The sequence below is a fragment of the Petaurus breviceps genome, unplaced genomic scaffold (genome assembly GCF_028583685.1).
Source record: "Petaurus breviceps papuanus isolate PSGF00001 unplaced genomic scaffold, PetGlider_PUasm1.0 90591, whole genome shotgun sequence".
Classification (NCBI taxonomy): Eukaryota; Metazoa; Chordata; class Mammalia; order Diprotodontia; family Petauridae; genus Petaurus; species Petaurus breviceps.
This window is the reverse complement of record NW_027187280.1, coordinates 5,375,258-5,390,655: the sequence shown is the minus strand read 5'-3', so window position 1 is coordinate 5,390,655 and position 15,398 is coordinate 5,375,258.

The window sequence follows — 15,398 nt, the reverse complement described above, 5'->3', positions numbered from 1 at the left end:
GCTCGTTCTTCTAGCCTGCTTTTTAACTTTGGACTTTATGTTAGTGTTGGGCTCTGCTCACCTCGGGAGAGAGGGGTGTCTGGCATGAGTTTCTGCTGCTTTCACAGTTCAGTCGGAGAGCCTGCAAGATTTCAGTGCTTCCAGAGTGTTATGATCCAGGGAGAGATCTGTTCACTGCCCTCCTGGTCTGAACTCTGCAAATTCCTGACCCAGATTTAGGTCTATTGGCTTGTGTCTGATTGAGTTTTAGTAGACTGTTGTTGGACTCAGTCACTGTTAGCCTGCTGGGAGGTTCTGCAGGTTCACAGTGACTGAACTATTGGTTTCTCATTGATCTTGGTCTCCTTCCCTGGTTTTTCCACTGCAGGCCTATGTGCTGGGCTAAAAGTTAGGATTGAATCGCTACTCTGCTCCTGGGCTTAGAGCCACACAGCTGAGTTTCTGGAATTTGTTTTGTGCTCAGTACTCAGCTAGGGATCTGTGCTGAATTGTAGCAGCTCCTATGTGCCCTGGATTTGTGACATGCAACAGGGTAATGGGTGACAGATGGCACCCATTCCTGCTCCCAGTACTAGTTCAGGGCTCTCCTGGGATCTCTTTCTGCCCCAGTGCTTTCTACCCTGGTACTCTGTCTTGGCTCCCTCTCTATTGCTGGACATTAGAATACTCTCAATTATTCACTGCTTCCACTGCAACTTCAGGCTGAGCTACTGGTCTACTCCCATCCCTGTCCAAAGACCTCCATTTTCCTAAATTGCCCTGCACTGGAAAAATGACTCACTGTGACTTTTTCTTGGCTTTCCTCCTCAGAATTCCATCTGGCACTTTTTCTAGGTTTTTGTGGAGGCAGAGTGCTGGGAGAACTACACTAAAATGCTAACTTTCACTCCGCCATCTTGGCTCTCTCTCCATGATTTATTTTTCTTAGCAAGGGTTTATTATTTACAAAAGAAAGGATAATCCTGAAATGGGTCCTCAGATTGTTTCCTTAGCCTCCTCCCCAAATAGATTCTGGCTCTCAGAAGCCCCACTAGAATTTTTTTTTTTGCTTTTTGGAGGGCAATTGGGGTTAAGTGACTTGCCCAAGTCACATGGCTAGTAAGTGTGTCAAGTGTATGAGGTCAGATTTAAACTCAGGTCCTCCTGACTCCAAGGCCAGTACTCTGTTCACTTCACCACCCAGAGCCCCCCGGAACTTCTTTACCAGATAGATATATCCTGTCTCTGATGCTACTAATGGTGTGATCTTGGAAGTCCCTTCTGAGTCTCAGTTAGATGGACTAAAATGCAACAAAGACAAGCATGACTGTAAATGGATGCAGGCTGGTCATGAAATCGAGGGATAATTGTTCTTGGATTATAGATTTAGATCTGGAAAGAAACCTCAGAGGCCATCTAGTCTAGTCCCTTCCTCTTACACTTGAGGAAACATCCATGGAGGTTAAGTGATCTTCCTAAGATTATACAGGTAGTCAGCTGTGGAAGTAGATTTGAACCTAGATCCTCTGACCCTAGTTCCAGGACCCTTCACACTGTGTCATGGATGAATAGCCCATGTACTGTTTTACTACCCATGTAATGTTGGCCAACTCTCTGTGGAGGTCTTATGGGGCGAAAGGGACTTGAGTCATGCAGGATAAGAAGGCATCCTCTCTCTCTGGTCCTCATGGATGAAACCCCAGAGCTCCTGAAATACTGAAGACAGCCTAGAAGATCACGGAAGTGTGGTCCAACTCTTTGGTTTTCCAGTGTGTTTCAAGGAGGTCCTAGCCCAGATGTCCTTCTTCCCCTCACATGGGCTCCCCTCTCTGTACAAGGAATGGGAGGCAGCCAGTTTTCTAGGATTTTCACACTGGGCTTCTTTCCAGGCACCCCCACCCCCACCCTAGTGGGAAGTTATCTTTTCTGGGGATTTTTAGAAAAAAAAAAGAAGCTATGAAACTAAGAGAAAAAAAACACAACAACACGCACCACATACCGTCTGAGAAGCAGCAGTTGCCATCTGCTTCTTCTCCAGCTGCCACTGTGGCTGCCAGCCAAGTAGCCCTGGGAGGGAGAGGCCCACCTGGGGGATGCATCTCCAAACCCCCGGCGGATTTGGGGGCTGGGTGAGGAGGTGGGAGGATCATGGGCTCCCATGCTTTTAAAGAAGGAAGTGTGGACCTTCAGATGCATAATCGCACATTTTACAGTTTTACCCATCATTTGTGTGTCAGTTCAAGGGATTTTTCTGGTTTATGCCTGACTTCTTCCTATCCCCCCCTACTTTTATTTCACTTCTTTTATCTTGCCTGCTGCTCCCATTGACAGGATTGTGATACAGGGAAAAGAACCCTGATTCCAGAGTCAGGGGACCTGTGAACAAAACCCACCTGATACCTATTACCTATGTGACCTTGGGCAAGTAATTTCACCTATTTTGGGATCATTTTTCTCATCATTAAAATGAGGGAGTTGGACTAGATGGCCTATGTGGTCCTTTTTAGGGCTACATCTCAGATCCTGTGATATTGGTCCTGGTTTGTATTCATTTTGTCACATGATATGGTAGAATTTAGAGGTTCTGGGTTAAAATTTTACCTCTACTATATGCAGTCTATGTGACCTTGGACAAGTCTTCTCTGAGTCTCAATTTCTACAACTGTAAAATGAGAGAATTGGATTAGAGTGCCTTTACAATTCCTTGAAATCATGAAGTCTATTATTTTTGATGATCCTTTAATCATTCCCTATGTTTGAGTCTTGCCTTTCCATCCAGACTGTAAGCTCCTGAGGGTATGGATTGGGTATGTACTGGGTTTCAGCTGAACATAGGCATAAGCACAGAGAGGTTCAGAAGATTCTGCAGTCATCAGATGCAACTCCCAAGATGACCTGGGTAGGGCTGGGATGCTTTGCTTTATATCTTAGCAGAGACAAGGGACAGAGTCCCCAGGAAGGTGTCTGGGCTGAAGTAATTCACTCCTCTTGTGGTCCTGAGGAGTGCACCCTCCCTTCCTCCCTCAGTCTGATTAAATTTTGTTATTTTAAATCAGTATCTTTGGTGTCCTTTGTTTTTACATCATAGTCACTTCTAGATATATGCCCTCCTTCATCACCCCCCCCTCCCCACCAAGGAACTGGAAACACCTCCCCACCCATGACACAGAGAAGTACCAAAGCAGAAACCACCAACGCAGTGACTGTATCTGAAAATGTAGGCAGTGTTCTAATCTCTCAGCGGCCTCCCTCTCTGGCTTCTGTTTTATTTTGCCAATTCTGAGTCTGTTCTCCAGAGGGAGGATAGGTACAATTGGGTTGTCCTCAAATGAAATGGTGACCCTTAAACCCCAGTAATTTTGACCCTTGGAGCTCTCTTACCCCTCTAGCTCCTACCTAAAAACATCCTACAGTGGGACCCCCTTCCTTCCAATTATGTTCATTGCAGTGAATCTTGGCGCTCAAACTGCATTTAAGCCTTTCTCTACTTCCTTCCTTCCTTCCTTCCATGGTTTTATTGTAAATAATAATTATATAAAATGTTACATAATATAATAACAACATATTTTGTATCATATAGTAATAGAATATATACTATTATTAAATGATATATAATGTTATCTATCATCTATCTATCTATCTATCTATCTATCTATCTATCTATCTATCTATCTATCTATCTATCTATCTATCTACACAAACACTCTTCCACTCAATAGGGGGCACACTGCCAGCTATTACTTGGCATGCTTCTTGTGTGTATAACATAATTCAAACTTGATTCTGTCCTGGTTTGCTTGGCTCTCTTGTTTTCCTCTTCATTAGTCTTGATTCCCTGACTCAGCTGTAAGCTTCTTCAGGGCAGGGGACAGAAGAGGAGACAGCATGGGATGCAGTGGGAAGATCACAGAAGCTGGAGTCAGAAGACCCAGGTTTGAATCCCAGCTCTAAGTACCCGTGTGACCTTGGGCAAGTCATAGCACCTTTGTGAATTTCAGTTTAGTTTCCTCATCTTTAAAATGGAAAAAAATTACTGGCATTATGCACCTAATGAGCTGTTATCAGAATGGCACTGTGTAAACCTAAAAGCTCTATAAGTTTGAGCAGTATGTTGGTAAATGTTTAACAGCTGGCTCTCTGAAAACAAACAAACAAACATTCTCACGACATACTTTTAAGTGTGTCTAAGTGTTTTTATACTTTATACTTTTAAAGTATACTTTATACTTAGACTTAAAGCATATTTTATACATATATGAAACATGGACTATATATGCATGTATCTTCTCTATATGCATGTGCATATATATGTATAGTGTATGTGCCTCTATGTATATGTGTCTCTCTGTGTATGTGTGTGTGTCTCTCTGTGTATGTGTATGTGCCTCTATGTGTGTGTCTCTCTGTATATGTGCCTCTATGTGTGTGTCTCTGTGTGTGTGTGTGTATGTGTGTGTGTGTGTGTGTGTGTGTGTGTGTGTGGTACATTTTGTCACCTTCAAGAGAATGTAAGCTCCTTAAAGGGAGGGACTTTTCATTTTTGTCTTGCCATCCCCAGTATTTAGCAAAGCACCTGGCATGTAGTAGGTCATTAATAAATGCTTACTTGCTTAATTGACTAATGAATCTGCTCTAAGCGGAGGGAGGTGGGAAGGAGGAGGGAGGACATGCCAATCATTCTAGCTTGTGCAAAGGTACAGATGTGGGGGATGGGCTGTCTAGGGCATGGAGGGTAGGGTGATATAATAAAATGAAGAAGCAGATTGGAGCCAGGTCATAAAGACCAAACAGATGAGTTTGCATTTTATGCTAGTGTTAATAAGGAATCATGGAAGATTTTGGAGTTATTTATTGTTAAAATTCTTCTTTTTCTTCAAAGCCCTGTTATAGTTGATGTACCATCTCCTCTGAGCTAAGTGGCTCAGTGGATAGAGTACTGGCCTTGGAGTCAGGAAGACCTGAATTCAAATTTGGCCTCAGATGCTTACTAGCTATGTGGCCATGGGCAAGTCACTTAACCTCTGCCTTAATCTGCCAGAGAGGGAAATGACAAACTACTTCGGTGTCCTTGTCAAGAAAACCTCATAGACAACACTGGTGTGCCATGGTCCCCGGGGTCAAGAAGAGTCTGAGAGGACTAAACAACAACTTTTCTGAGAAGCCTTCTCCGATCTCCCCATTTGAAGTAGTCACCATCTTGCTTCTCCTTTTAATTTTCCCAGAACCTCTCCTTTACCCCATCATATTCTATATGGCATCACATTTCTCATGTAGACTCAGAAATTGTAATTCCTTACTTCAGTGAAATGGTAATTTCCTTAGAGCCTAGTACAGAGCTTTGCCAGGAGGAAATCAACAAAGTACTAGACTTTGAATTAGAAAGACCTGAGTTCAAATCTTGCCCAGATACTTATAAGCTATGTAACCCAGGGCAAGACATTTAACTTTTTTTATCCTCAGTCCTTATTTGTAAAGTAGGGATAACAACAGCACCTACCTTACAGGGTTGTTGTAAGGAACAAATGAGATAGCAACTATAAAGTATTTTTTCACTTTTCAAAAAGAGTTATTTACTTATTTTAAGTTTTCAACATTCACTTCCATAAAATTTTGAGTTCCAAATTTTCTTCCCCTCCCTCCCCTCCTCCACCCCAAGATGGTGGCTTTACATATATATATATGTTCATATTAAACATATTTTCAAATATAAAGTACTTTGCAAATGTTAAATCATACCTTTCAAAAGCCCTCTTTTGCAATGTTTTGTTTTTTGTCTGTATTTGTGCCTTATCCCTCTACTAGATTAAAAGCTCCATGAGGGCAGGGACTGCATCTTATCTAAATGCCATAGTATTGACCATCCCTGTCTTCCAGGGAAGCATAGTCCTGGTCTGAGTTCAGAAGTATTCCTTCCTCACAGAGAGGCTGGGAAAGGCAGATCTCCCTCCTCCACCCTGCAATGTGCTTGGGAATGACAAGGAGAACTCCATCTCTTGATTTATGTTCATGCTTCAGAGTTTCCTTTTAAATTAGAGCAACATATTTCACAAAGGCAAGATGCCTTGGCAGCGTCATCCCTGCCAACCCCTGCCAGGAAATCACAGCTAAGAAAGAGCATGGTTTCCCCATGGCAGTTTGGTGTGACTCCCAGCTCACAGACAGAGAAAGAAGGGGTTCAGCCTTCCAAGGGAGGGTGGAAAGAACCCAGGACTGGGAGTCCCCAAGTAAGCCAGAACACATCCATCCAAATTGATTTTGCCCTTTAAATTGGCCTCCCTGGGAGGACACACATGTACTCCTGAAATGCTGCCCATAGGCCCCAGAAGTCTGGGACTCCTCCTTGGGAACTGCTTCTTGTGCCCAGGGCACATTCTTTTAAGGCTCCTCAAGAATGGCAAATCTTTGTCCTTTCAGGTTCAAGTTCAGCAAGCATTTACTGAGTGCAGATACTAGAAGAAGTACAACCATTCTTTAGAAACACTTTAAAGTTGTTCAAGTGGTCATTCAGTGCTGTACAACAGAGAACATAAATTAGATTTGGAGAAAGGACGCCCGTGCTTGGCTCCTGGCTCTGACCTTCTCAGCTGGGTGGCCTTGCAAATTCACTTTGCCTCTGTGGATGCCCCTATGGACAGGGTTGTAGGAGGTATCAATAATGCTTTGGAAACCCATGACAACAAAATAATATTGTAATGGAAAGCCAGGCAAAAAGTGGTGATGGGAACAAGACTGACTCTAGAATATAGGAGCTGGGTTCAATTATTTCCTGTGTGACCTTCAGCAAATCACTGAACCTCTCTGTGCCTCCATTTCCTCATCTGTTATCTACAAAAGGAGGAGGTTGACTAGATGACCTCTAGGTCCCTTCTAGCTCTAAATTTATGATTCTGTAATTAGATTGGGTAAGATTGAGATCACAAATGACATCTGACCTGTCAAATAGTGAGGCGGATTTTTTTTTCTGTGTGTGTGTTAATTGTTGTTTGGTTGTTTCTGTCATGTCCAACTCCTCCTGACCCCATTTTGATGTTTTCTTGGCAAAGATACTGGAGTGGTTTAGCCATTTCCTTTTCCAGTTCATTTTACAAATGAGGAAATTGGAGGCAAACAGGGTTGGGTGATTTGCCCAGGGTCACACAGTTAGTAAGTGTCTGAGGCCAGATGTGAACTCATGAAGATGTGTCTACTTGATTCCAGACCCAGTGCTTGATCCTACACCATCTAGCCACCCTTGTGTGTTAATTCCCAGAGGATAAATTCCCTAATTTCTTCCTCTCCTTCCCCTCCAACAGACTAATTTTTAGAAAAGAAATTAGAATGGGAGCTTTGGGACCTGGGAGTATTGCCAGTCAGGGACAGATAAATTGACAAATGGGTATCTGGGATCATAGGATTCAAAGCCAGAAGGAAATTTTGATATCACATAATGTACCCTTCCCCCTTCATTGTACATATGAGGATACTGAGACAAATGACTTAACCAAAGTCATGCAAGTAGCATGGGTTCTAGTGTTCTAGAATCTAGTCTATGATATATTATTTCCCTTCATTCACACTACAGTCAAGACAGACTTGTTTTACTCTTCCTCATACAAGATTCACCACCTCCCATGCTTCTTTTTTTATTTTTTGCTTTTTGGAGGGGGGAAGGTAGGGCAATTGGGGTTAAGTGACTTGCCCAAGGTCACAGAGCTGGTAAGTATTAAGGGTCAGGTCCTCCTGACTCAGAGCCGAGCTCTATTCACTTTGCCACTTAGTCGCCCCTCCCACTCTTCTTTGCATGGGCTGTCCTCAGGGCTAGAAATCACTCCCTTTCAGCTCTGTCTTTTGGAATCAAGAGTTTCTCCAAAGCTTTTTTCAAGCACTGCCTTTCATACGAAGGCTTTCCTGGTCCTCTCCCTCCCCGCCCCAACTCTCCCTCCCCTTGCTGCTTGAGCTGTCCCAGAATTGTATTTTTTTAAAAAATATATTTCTACAAGTGTCTGTCGCTCACTAAATGCAACCCCCCTGAGGGCTTTCAGCCCTCAGCACCCAGCCCAGTCAGTACCTGGGACATAGTAGGTGCTTAGTGAATCTACTCCATCTTATTGCTTGGTATTGTTTTGATGGAGACAGTGCTTAATAAATCATTGCTGATTGGTTGATTGGCCAACACTCTTATTTTACAGAGGGGAAAATGGGGGAGAGGTGGAGTACAGCTTGCCTGGGATCCCACAGCTGGTAGGTGCCAGAGTCAGAATTTGAACCTATGTCTTCCTGCCTCCAAATCCAGCATCCTCCCCATACACCGTATGGGGTTCACACAAAGGCCCTCTAACCCCCACCCAGGGCTCTTCCTCTTAGGTCGCTTTACCTGGCCAGTGTTACAACCACCACAAGAACATTTTGAGGCCTTCCCACCCTGATGTCTCCTGTTCCCACTGATGTCAGTATTTATTTCCACTGCAGGTGTTGCTTGTCATGTTTACATAACTTATCTCAGGCCCACATCGGCAAGCTTGAAACTGAATGCTAAGCTGGTCACGGGCTGCTTCTCAAGTGGAACATCAGGGTCAGCTCAAACCTTTTAACGCCACGGGAGGGAGCAGCCCGGTCCTGTCCTGGGGATGGGCAGAGGGGAGCTGGGTAGAAGAGGTCATACATGCTCAGCTGGGAGAGGATGTTCAGAGGAGGCCTGCGTGGCACGGGGCAGAGCCTTCCCAGGCCTACCTAGTTTGTGTCTATAGCACAGGGGAAAGTCAGGATTTGTCCATTGTCTGGTTAATTGGATGGCTGTAGATGGAGGCATTTTTGTCGTCTGTTTGCCTGAATAATCCTGGTAAGGATATGCACCAGCACACTCAAAGACCTTAGTCTTTCTAACTCAAACCTGAACACCCTTTCTGCTCTCAGGGAAGGGATGGCCAGATTTCCTATCTATGGATAGGGGTATGCTGTCAACTCCTCAGTTTTCAGTGTGAGCATTTCTATTCCAGAAATCAACAAATACTAAGAATCAGGGTTTATTTATTTATTTATTGATTTTGTTGATTGTCTAGCCAGGAGTGGGGAACCTTTGGGTCGAGGCCACATATGGCTCTCTAAGTCTTCAGGTGCAAAATGTTAACTCAGTCAAAGGGCCTAGAGGGTCACATGTGGCCTTGAGGCTGAAGGTTCCCCACCCTTGGTCTAAGACTTAAAAAAGTGATGGAGGAAATATCAGTAGTGTGGATTAAATTTAAAAGTGTGTCATGCCTACTTTTTTTTTTTTGGAGAGCTAGTTGTTAAACTTTTACAAGCACACCACTACCATCAACAGAATGAAAGATGGAAGAATTCACAGCACTCTGTGTCTAGGTGTTTTATGAGAGGGAGGGTGGGGGAGAGAAATCTCTCTGTTCTAGCAAGTCTGAGATAGCACAGGTGTGTGTGTGTGTGTGTGTGTGTGTGTGTGTGTGTGTATAACACCCAGCAGTGTTTGGCATGCAGTTGGCACTTAAATGCTTGTTGGTCAATTAATTGCATGGAGGAGTATTGGTCCCATGTCTGTGCAGTATGGAAGCTGGGATGATACCCTGCTAAGCCCTGTCTGTCTGGCTTCCACATTTCTACCCCTTCTTCCCTTTCCTGTATTCAGAATGCAGTACAAGATTGGGGTGGAGGTGGGGGTAGCCAAGTCACAGAGAGTCTCAGAGGGTGACTGGGACCTGTGTGAAAGCCAGATAACATAGAGAAAAGACTCTGACCATGTCCTTCATAGTCTTACCAGCAGCCACCACCTTCCTGAGTTGGAGAAACTTAGACCCTGGAGACTCCATCTTCTGATTGGTGAATGGTCCCCTCACAGCACTGTTTCAGGAAAAGTCCAAGCTTCACTTGCCTCCACCCCACCCCTCACAATCTCCTTGGCTCATCTAATAAGCTTTGTTTCCCCACTTCTTTCCCTTCCCCCTTTTAAAAGCTTCGAGGGAACTTAGAACATAGATGTCAGAGCTGAGAATATATGTAGTGTTAGGCCTGTTAGTAGAGTGTGAATAGAATTACAGCCCCATGATGGCAGAGACTTTCTCACTTTTTTGTTTGTCTCCCCTGCATCTAATAAAGTTCCAGACACATGATAAGTTCTCAGGAAAAAGATGATTGTTGATTGATTGAAGGGCTCTTAGAGCAGATATCAGAGCTGTAAGGGAATTTAGAGAACACTTAATCCATGGCTGGGGAACCTCCAGACTACCTGTGGCCCTTGAGGTCCTTGGGCACAGCACTCTGAATGGATTCAGGGTCACACTTGAAGACCTACAGGGCCACATGTGTCCTTGAGGCCACAGGTTCCCCACCCTTGGACTTTAATCCAACTCCATCATTTTACAATTGGGAACAATGAAGCCCAGAGAAAGGAAGAGACCTTTCGTGGTCACACATTCAGTTAAATTATATAGTCATGACTAGAATTCAGGTCTCTGGACCCCTAGTCCACAATTCCACTGCTTCCACCAAACAAGAGATTTCTGTTTGTTACCAGTGACCGACCCAAAGGTGGCTTGGCTGTCAGGAGGCATCTCTCCATAGTGTGAACTCCCAAGTTGCCTCTGTCCTGTCTCCCAGGGTACTCCTCCCCACAGTCAGGGTCTTCCCCTGGAACGCCCTAGCTCACTGCTCTTAGAAAGGCCCTTCTTGGGGCTACTAGGTGGCACAGAGAATAGAGCACCAGCCCTGGAGTCAGGAGGACTTGAGTTCAAATTCGGCCTCAGACACTTAACACTCGCTGGTCGTGTAACCTTGGGCAAGTCACTTAACCCCAATTGCCCTGCCCTCTCCCCTCAAAAAAAAAATAAAAAAAGAAAGGCTCTTCTCTTCTGGCTTGGTCTGAGCTCTACATGGACTGTTGTGGTTTGGGATGGAGGTGGGTGGGTGGTCCCATGTTATGTTGTCAGGCAGAATGCTGAGAGAGGAGGCAGAAGCTGATCAGAGGGCCTGGGCCAGGAGCTATTTGTGACACCTTCATCTTGTTAGTTCAGGTCAGCTCTCAGTTCATTTCCCAAGTATCAGTTTAATGCAGGGGCCTTGAGGCCACATGTGGCCTCGAGGCTACAGGTCCCCCACCCCTGGATAAGTTATGAAATTCACCCAAATGCCCAAGACCCAAAACCCTTAGCTTGCGCACTATGTTGTGAATGGATGTGTCATGGGCTATTGGAGATCTATGGTCCTTCCCACCCACTCCCCACTTCCCCTCCACTCTCACTCCAGTCCTCCCTATGAGCAGCTTCATACATCTCACATTCTCTGAGTCTACGGGAGCTGTGGGATTGGGGGGGGAGACAATGAGAGGCAATGTAGATCATTGGATAGGGCCCTGGGCCTGGGGTGAGGAAGACTCATGTTCAAATCCTTTTTCAGATACTAATTCTGTGACCCATAATATGGCTCTGTGCCTCAGTTTCCTCATTTGTAAAATGAGAGGGTTGGACTGGTTGGTCTTAAAGTTCCCTCCAAGCTCTAAATCTATGATCTTAATATCCGGAGGAGAGTTGAGGACTCACAGGAAGAGAGAGAGCTGCTGGACGTGGGGGGTAGTGGTGGGATCTAGCAACACTCCCCTCCCTGCTGGGGCTGATCTGGACTTTCCCAGGCTCTGTGTTAGTGCTGGGAAACTGAAACCACAAGGCCAGCACTTTAGTTTCCTGTGGTCCATCCTCCACCCTCATCCCCTCACTCCCTCATACTTCTCTTTCTTCTGCCTGAATAACCCTGGGAGCCCTTTGATTCTCCTCTTCTTCCTTCCCCTTTCCCCCTCCTCCTTCAGAACTGAGCTGTAGGAGCTGCCGCTGTCCTTTAACCACCAGGCTCAGCCGTCCCAGACATTTGTTCAATTATTAACTGGTGGAAGGGGAGTTTGTTCTGCTGACAGGTAGGCGTGGGCCCTGCCATGTTCTTTAGAGAAGAAAGAGGCCCAGAAGATGCTTTTGGTCTGGTCAGCTCAGGATGGGCAGGGCAGGCTGCATCTCTTGGTTCAGCAAGGCCCCTCCTTACTCTTTGACAGCTGGGGGGGGGAGGGGCATAGCAAAAAGGTAGACAAAACATCTGCTGCCTCTGCTGCACTATCTGCCTTCAGTTAGTCAGTCAACAAACACTTATTAAGTGCCCACTATTGTCAGGTGGCACAGGGGATAGAGTGCTAGGCCTGGAGACAGGAAGACTCATCTTCTTGAATTCAAATTTGGCCTCAGGTACTTACTAGCTTGTGTGACCCTGGGCAAGTCCTTTAACCTTGTTAGCCTCAGTTTCCTCATCTATAAAATGGGCTGGAAAAGGAAATGGCTAAACCACTCCAGTATCTTTGCCAAAAAAACCCCAAATGGAGTCACAAGAGTCAGACATGATTGAAAAAATGACTGAACACTAACAAAAACGTGCCAGGTACTGTTCTTTTTTTTTTTTTTTTTAAGCAATTGGGGTTAAGTAACTTGCTCAAGGTTACACGGCCAGTTGTTTCTGGGTGTGGTGCTGAGTATCGGAGCCCGGGATTCGATCCAGGTCATCCCGACACTGGAGCCGGTGCTCTTACTCGCTGTGCTACCTGGCCACCCCACCAGGTACTGTTCTAAGAGCTTTGAATACAAAGAAAGGTAAAAGACAGTCCCTGTTCTCAAGGAGCTCATAGGTAGCTATTGAGACCTGTGGGTCTAGAGATTCTGGGGTGAGGCTTTTGTAATTCAAAGGCCCAAGTACAGAAAGTCTTTGAGAGAAGGGATCAAGTTTTCGACTTTCTTTATATCTCCATTTAATTGCTTGACTTGATCTTCTAGATTATATAATACAACCTCTCCATTTTACAGATAAGGAAACTGAAGTTCAGGGAGGAGAAGGGACTTATTCAGGGTCACGTAGCTGGCAAATTGTAAGGCCAATATATGAACCCGAGTCTTCTAATGCTGGTCCAGTGCTCTTTCCATTATGCTACACTCTCTGGGGGCAGCCAGACTGTGGGTGTCTCTGCAAGTTCACCCCCTTTGGGTTCTGGTCCTTTTCAGTAGTAACTGGCATTTTGGGTCAGATGTGGCCACCCTTCAACCATCAAATATATTTGTTGTCCTGCAGGTACAGAGCAGGGCTCCCACTTGAATGGAACTTATTTCCAAACTAAATCTATGTTGCTAGGATTTGGGTTCTAATACCCATTCTGCTACCTATGTAACCTTCACCAGGTCTCTATCCTCTTGGAGTTTCAATTTCTTCCTTTATAAAGTGAAAAAGGTTGAAGAAATGAATGATCTTTAAAGTTATTTCCAGGCAGCTCTTGATCCTGTTAATTGTCAGAATATCTGAACACACAAGTCTGGAGTTCCTAGACCAGGGCTGGGGAACTTGCGTCCTTGAGGCCACATGTGGCTTTCTAGGTCCTTGGCTGTGGCCTTTTGACTGAGTCCAAGTTTTACAGAACAAATCCTTTTATTAAGGGGATTTATTCCATCCCCTGTGTAATCTAGAAGTTAGACCCTTAGTTCCCAGAAGCAAATGAAAAACTCCTTGGGGTAGCTTCTCAGGAGACCTGAATGGTCCCCCTGTGGCAGAAGCTTTATCTAATAGAAAGTAAACTCCTTGAGAGTAGATACTATTTCATTTTTATCTTCCTATCCCCAGAACTTAGCACAGTGACCCAAACACACACATACACACACACACACACACACATACCACATGAGGGAAATGTCCTGGATTTGGAGTCAGACATCCAAGTTTAAAACCCAGGATCTTTTTTGCTAACTTTGAGTGACCTTGGGCAAGTCCTTTCAAATTATGAACCCAAATTTCCTTGTCTATAAAATTAGGGTATTAGCCTAGATTAGGGGTTCTTAACTTGAGGTCTAATAATCATAGTTAATAATTTAATATCTGAATTTCCATGTAACTGGTTTCCTTTGTAACCTAGTATATTTTATTTTATGCATTTACAAACATTATTCTGAGAACAAGTCCATAGATTTTACTAGACTGCACAGGGGCATCCATGACACAAAAAAGATTTAAGTTCTCTAGCCTGGATGATCACTAAGGAGTCCTCCCAATTATCAATCTATGATCCTGTGATCTAGGTTAAAATACATGCTTTTCTTCCTGTGTGATCTTGACCATGTTTCTTCCTGTCTCTAGGTCTTTGTTTCCTCCTCCACAAAATGAAGGATTTGGAATATGTTGTTGTTTAGTAATTCTTTTTAGTTGTGTCTAATTCTTCATGACCTCATTTGGGGTTTTCTTGCCAATGGATTGATTTGCCATTTCCTTCTCCAATTCATTTTACAGATAAGGAAACTGAAGCAAACAGGGTTAAGTCATGTGCTCAGGGTCACACACCTAGTAAGTGTCTGAGATTTGAACTCAAGATGAGTCTTCCTGACTCCAGGTCCAGTACTCTGTTCACTGTGCCACCTAGTTGCTGAATATGTGTGTGTGTGTGTGTGTATATGTATGCATATATATATTATCTCCACATGAGTATGTGGTCTTCAAATTCCATTCTAGCTCTGAAATCATAGAAACCTATGATCTTAGAGTGGAACAACATAGACTGGATAATAGCATAGTTCATTCTCAGTCCTTTTCTATCTAATCTTTTCATTAGTGACATTCATGAAGACATAAATAGCATGCTTGTTATATTTGAGGATAACAAAAAGTTGCAAAAGAAAGCTAAAAGTTGTATGACAGAATTGGTATACAAAAAGGACTTGACTGACTAGAATGATGATGGACCAAATCTATTAAGATGAAATTTAATAGGGGTAGATGCAAAGTCCTATATCTGGGTTCAAAAAATTAGTGTCACAAGGATAGGATGGGGAGAAAATGGCTGCACAAAATTATTTTTTTAAAAAAATCTGAATTTAGCAAACACCAAATAAAATGAGCACTTCCATATACAAAATAGAAGAGAAAGAGGATTGAACATGCAACTTCCCATCCCTATCATGTACCACCTTCCTTTCCTTTTTAAGTAGATGATAAATTCTGCCTGTAATGTTCAGTGCTGTCTTGCTTAACACAACAGTTTAGGTGAAAGCAAGCTGGGTTTTTTTTTAGTGGACTGCAGATGTAAACTACAAGTGAACAGTGGGGACATGGCATCGAAGAATCCTACTGGGGGTTCAGTCTGTATTAACAGAACCAGGAAGGTCATAGTCTTGCTTTTCCCTGCTTGGAGCAGAACTCTTTTAGACTCTTGCGATCAGTTCAGGGCACCAACGTTGAGGAGTGACATTGATAACATAAAGCATGTCTAGAAGAGGACAAAAAGGATGGTGTCTGGGAGAGAGACCTTGCCACAGAAGGATCTCCTGAAGAGATTGGTGACATTCTGGAGAAGTCAACTGAATCAAGATAAACATCATCATTATCTTCAAATATCTGAAGGGCTATCACTTGGAAAAAGGATTAGCAAT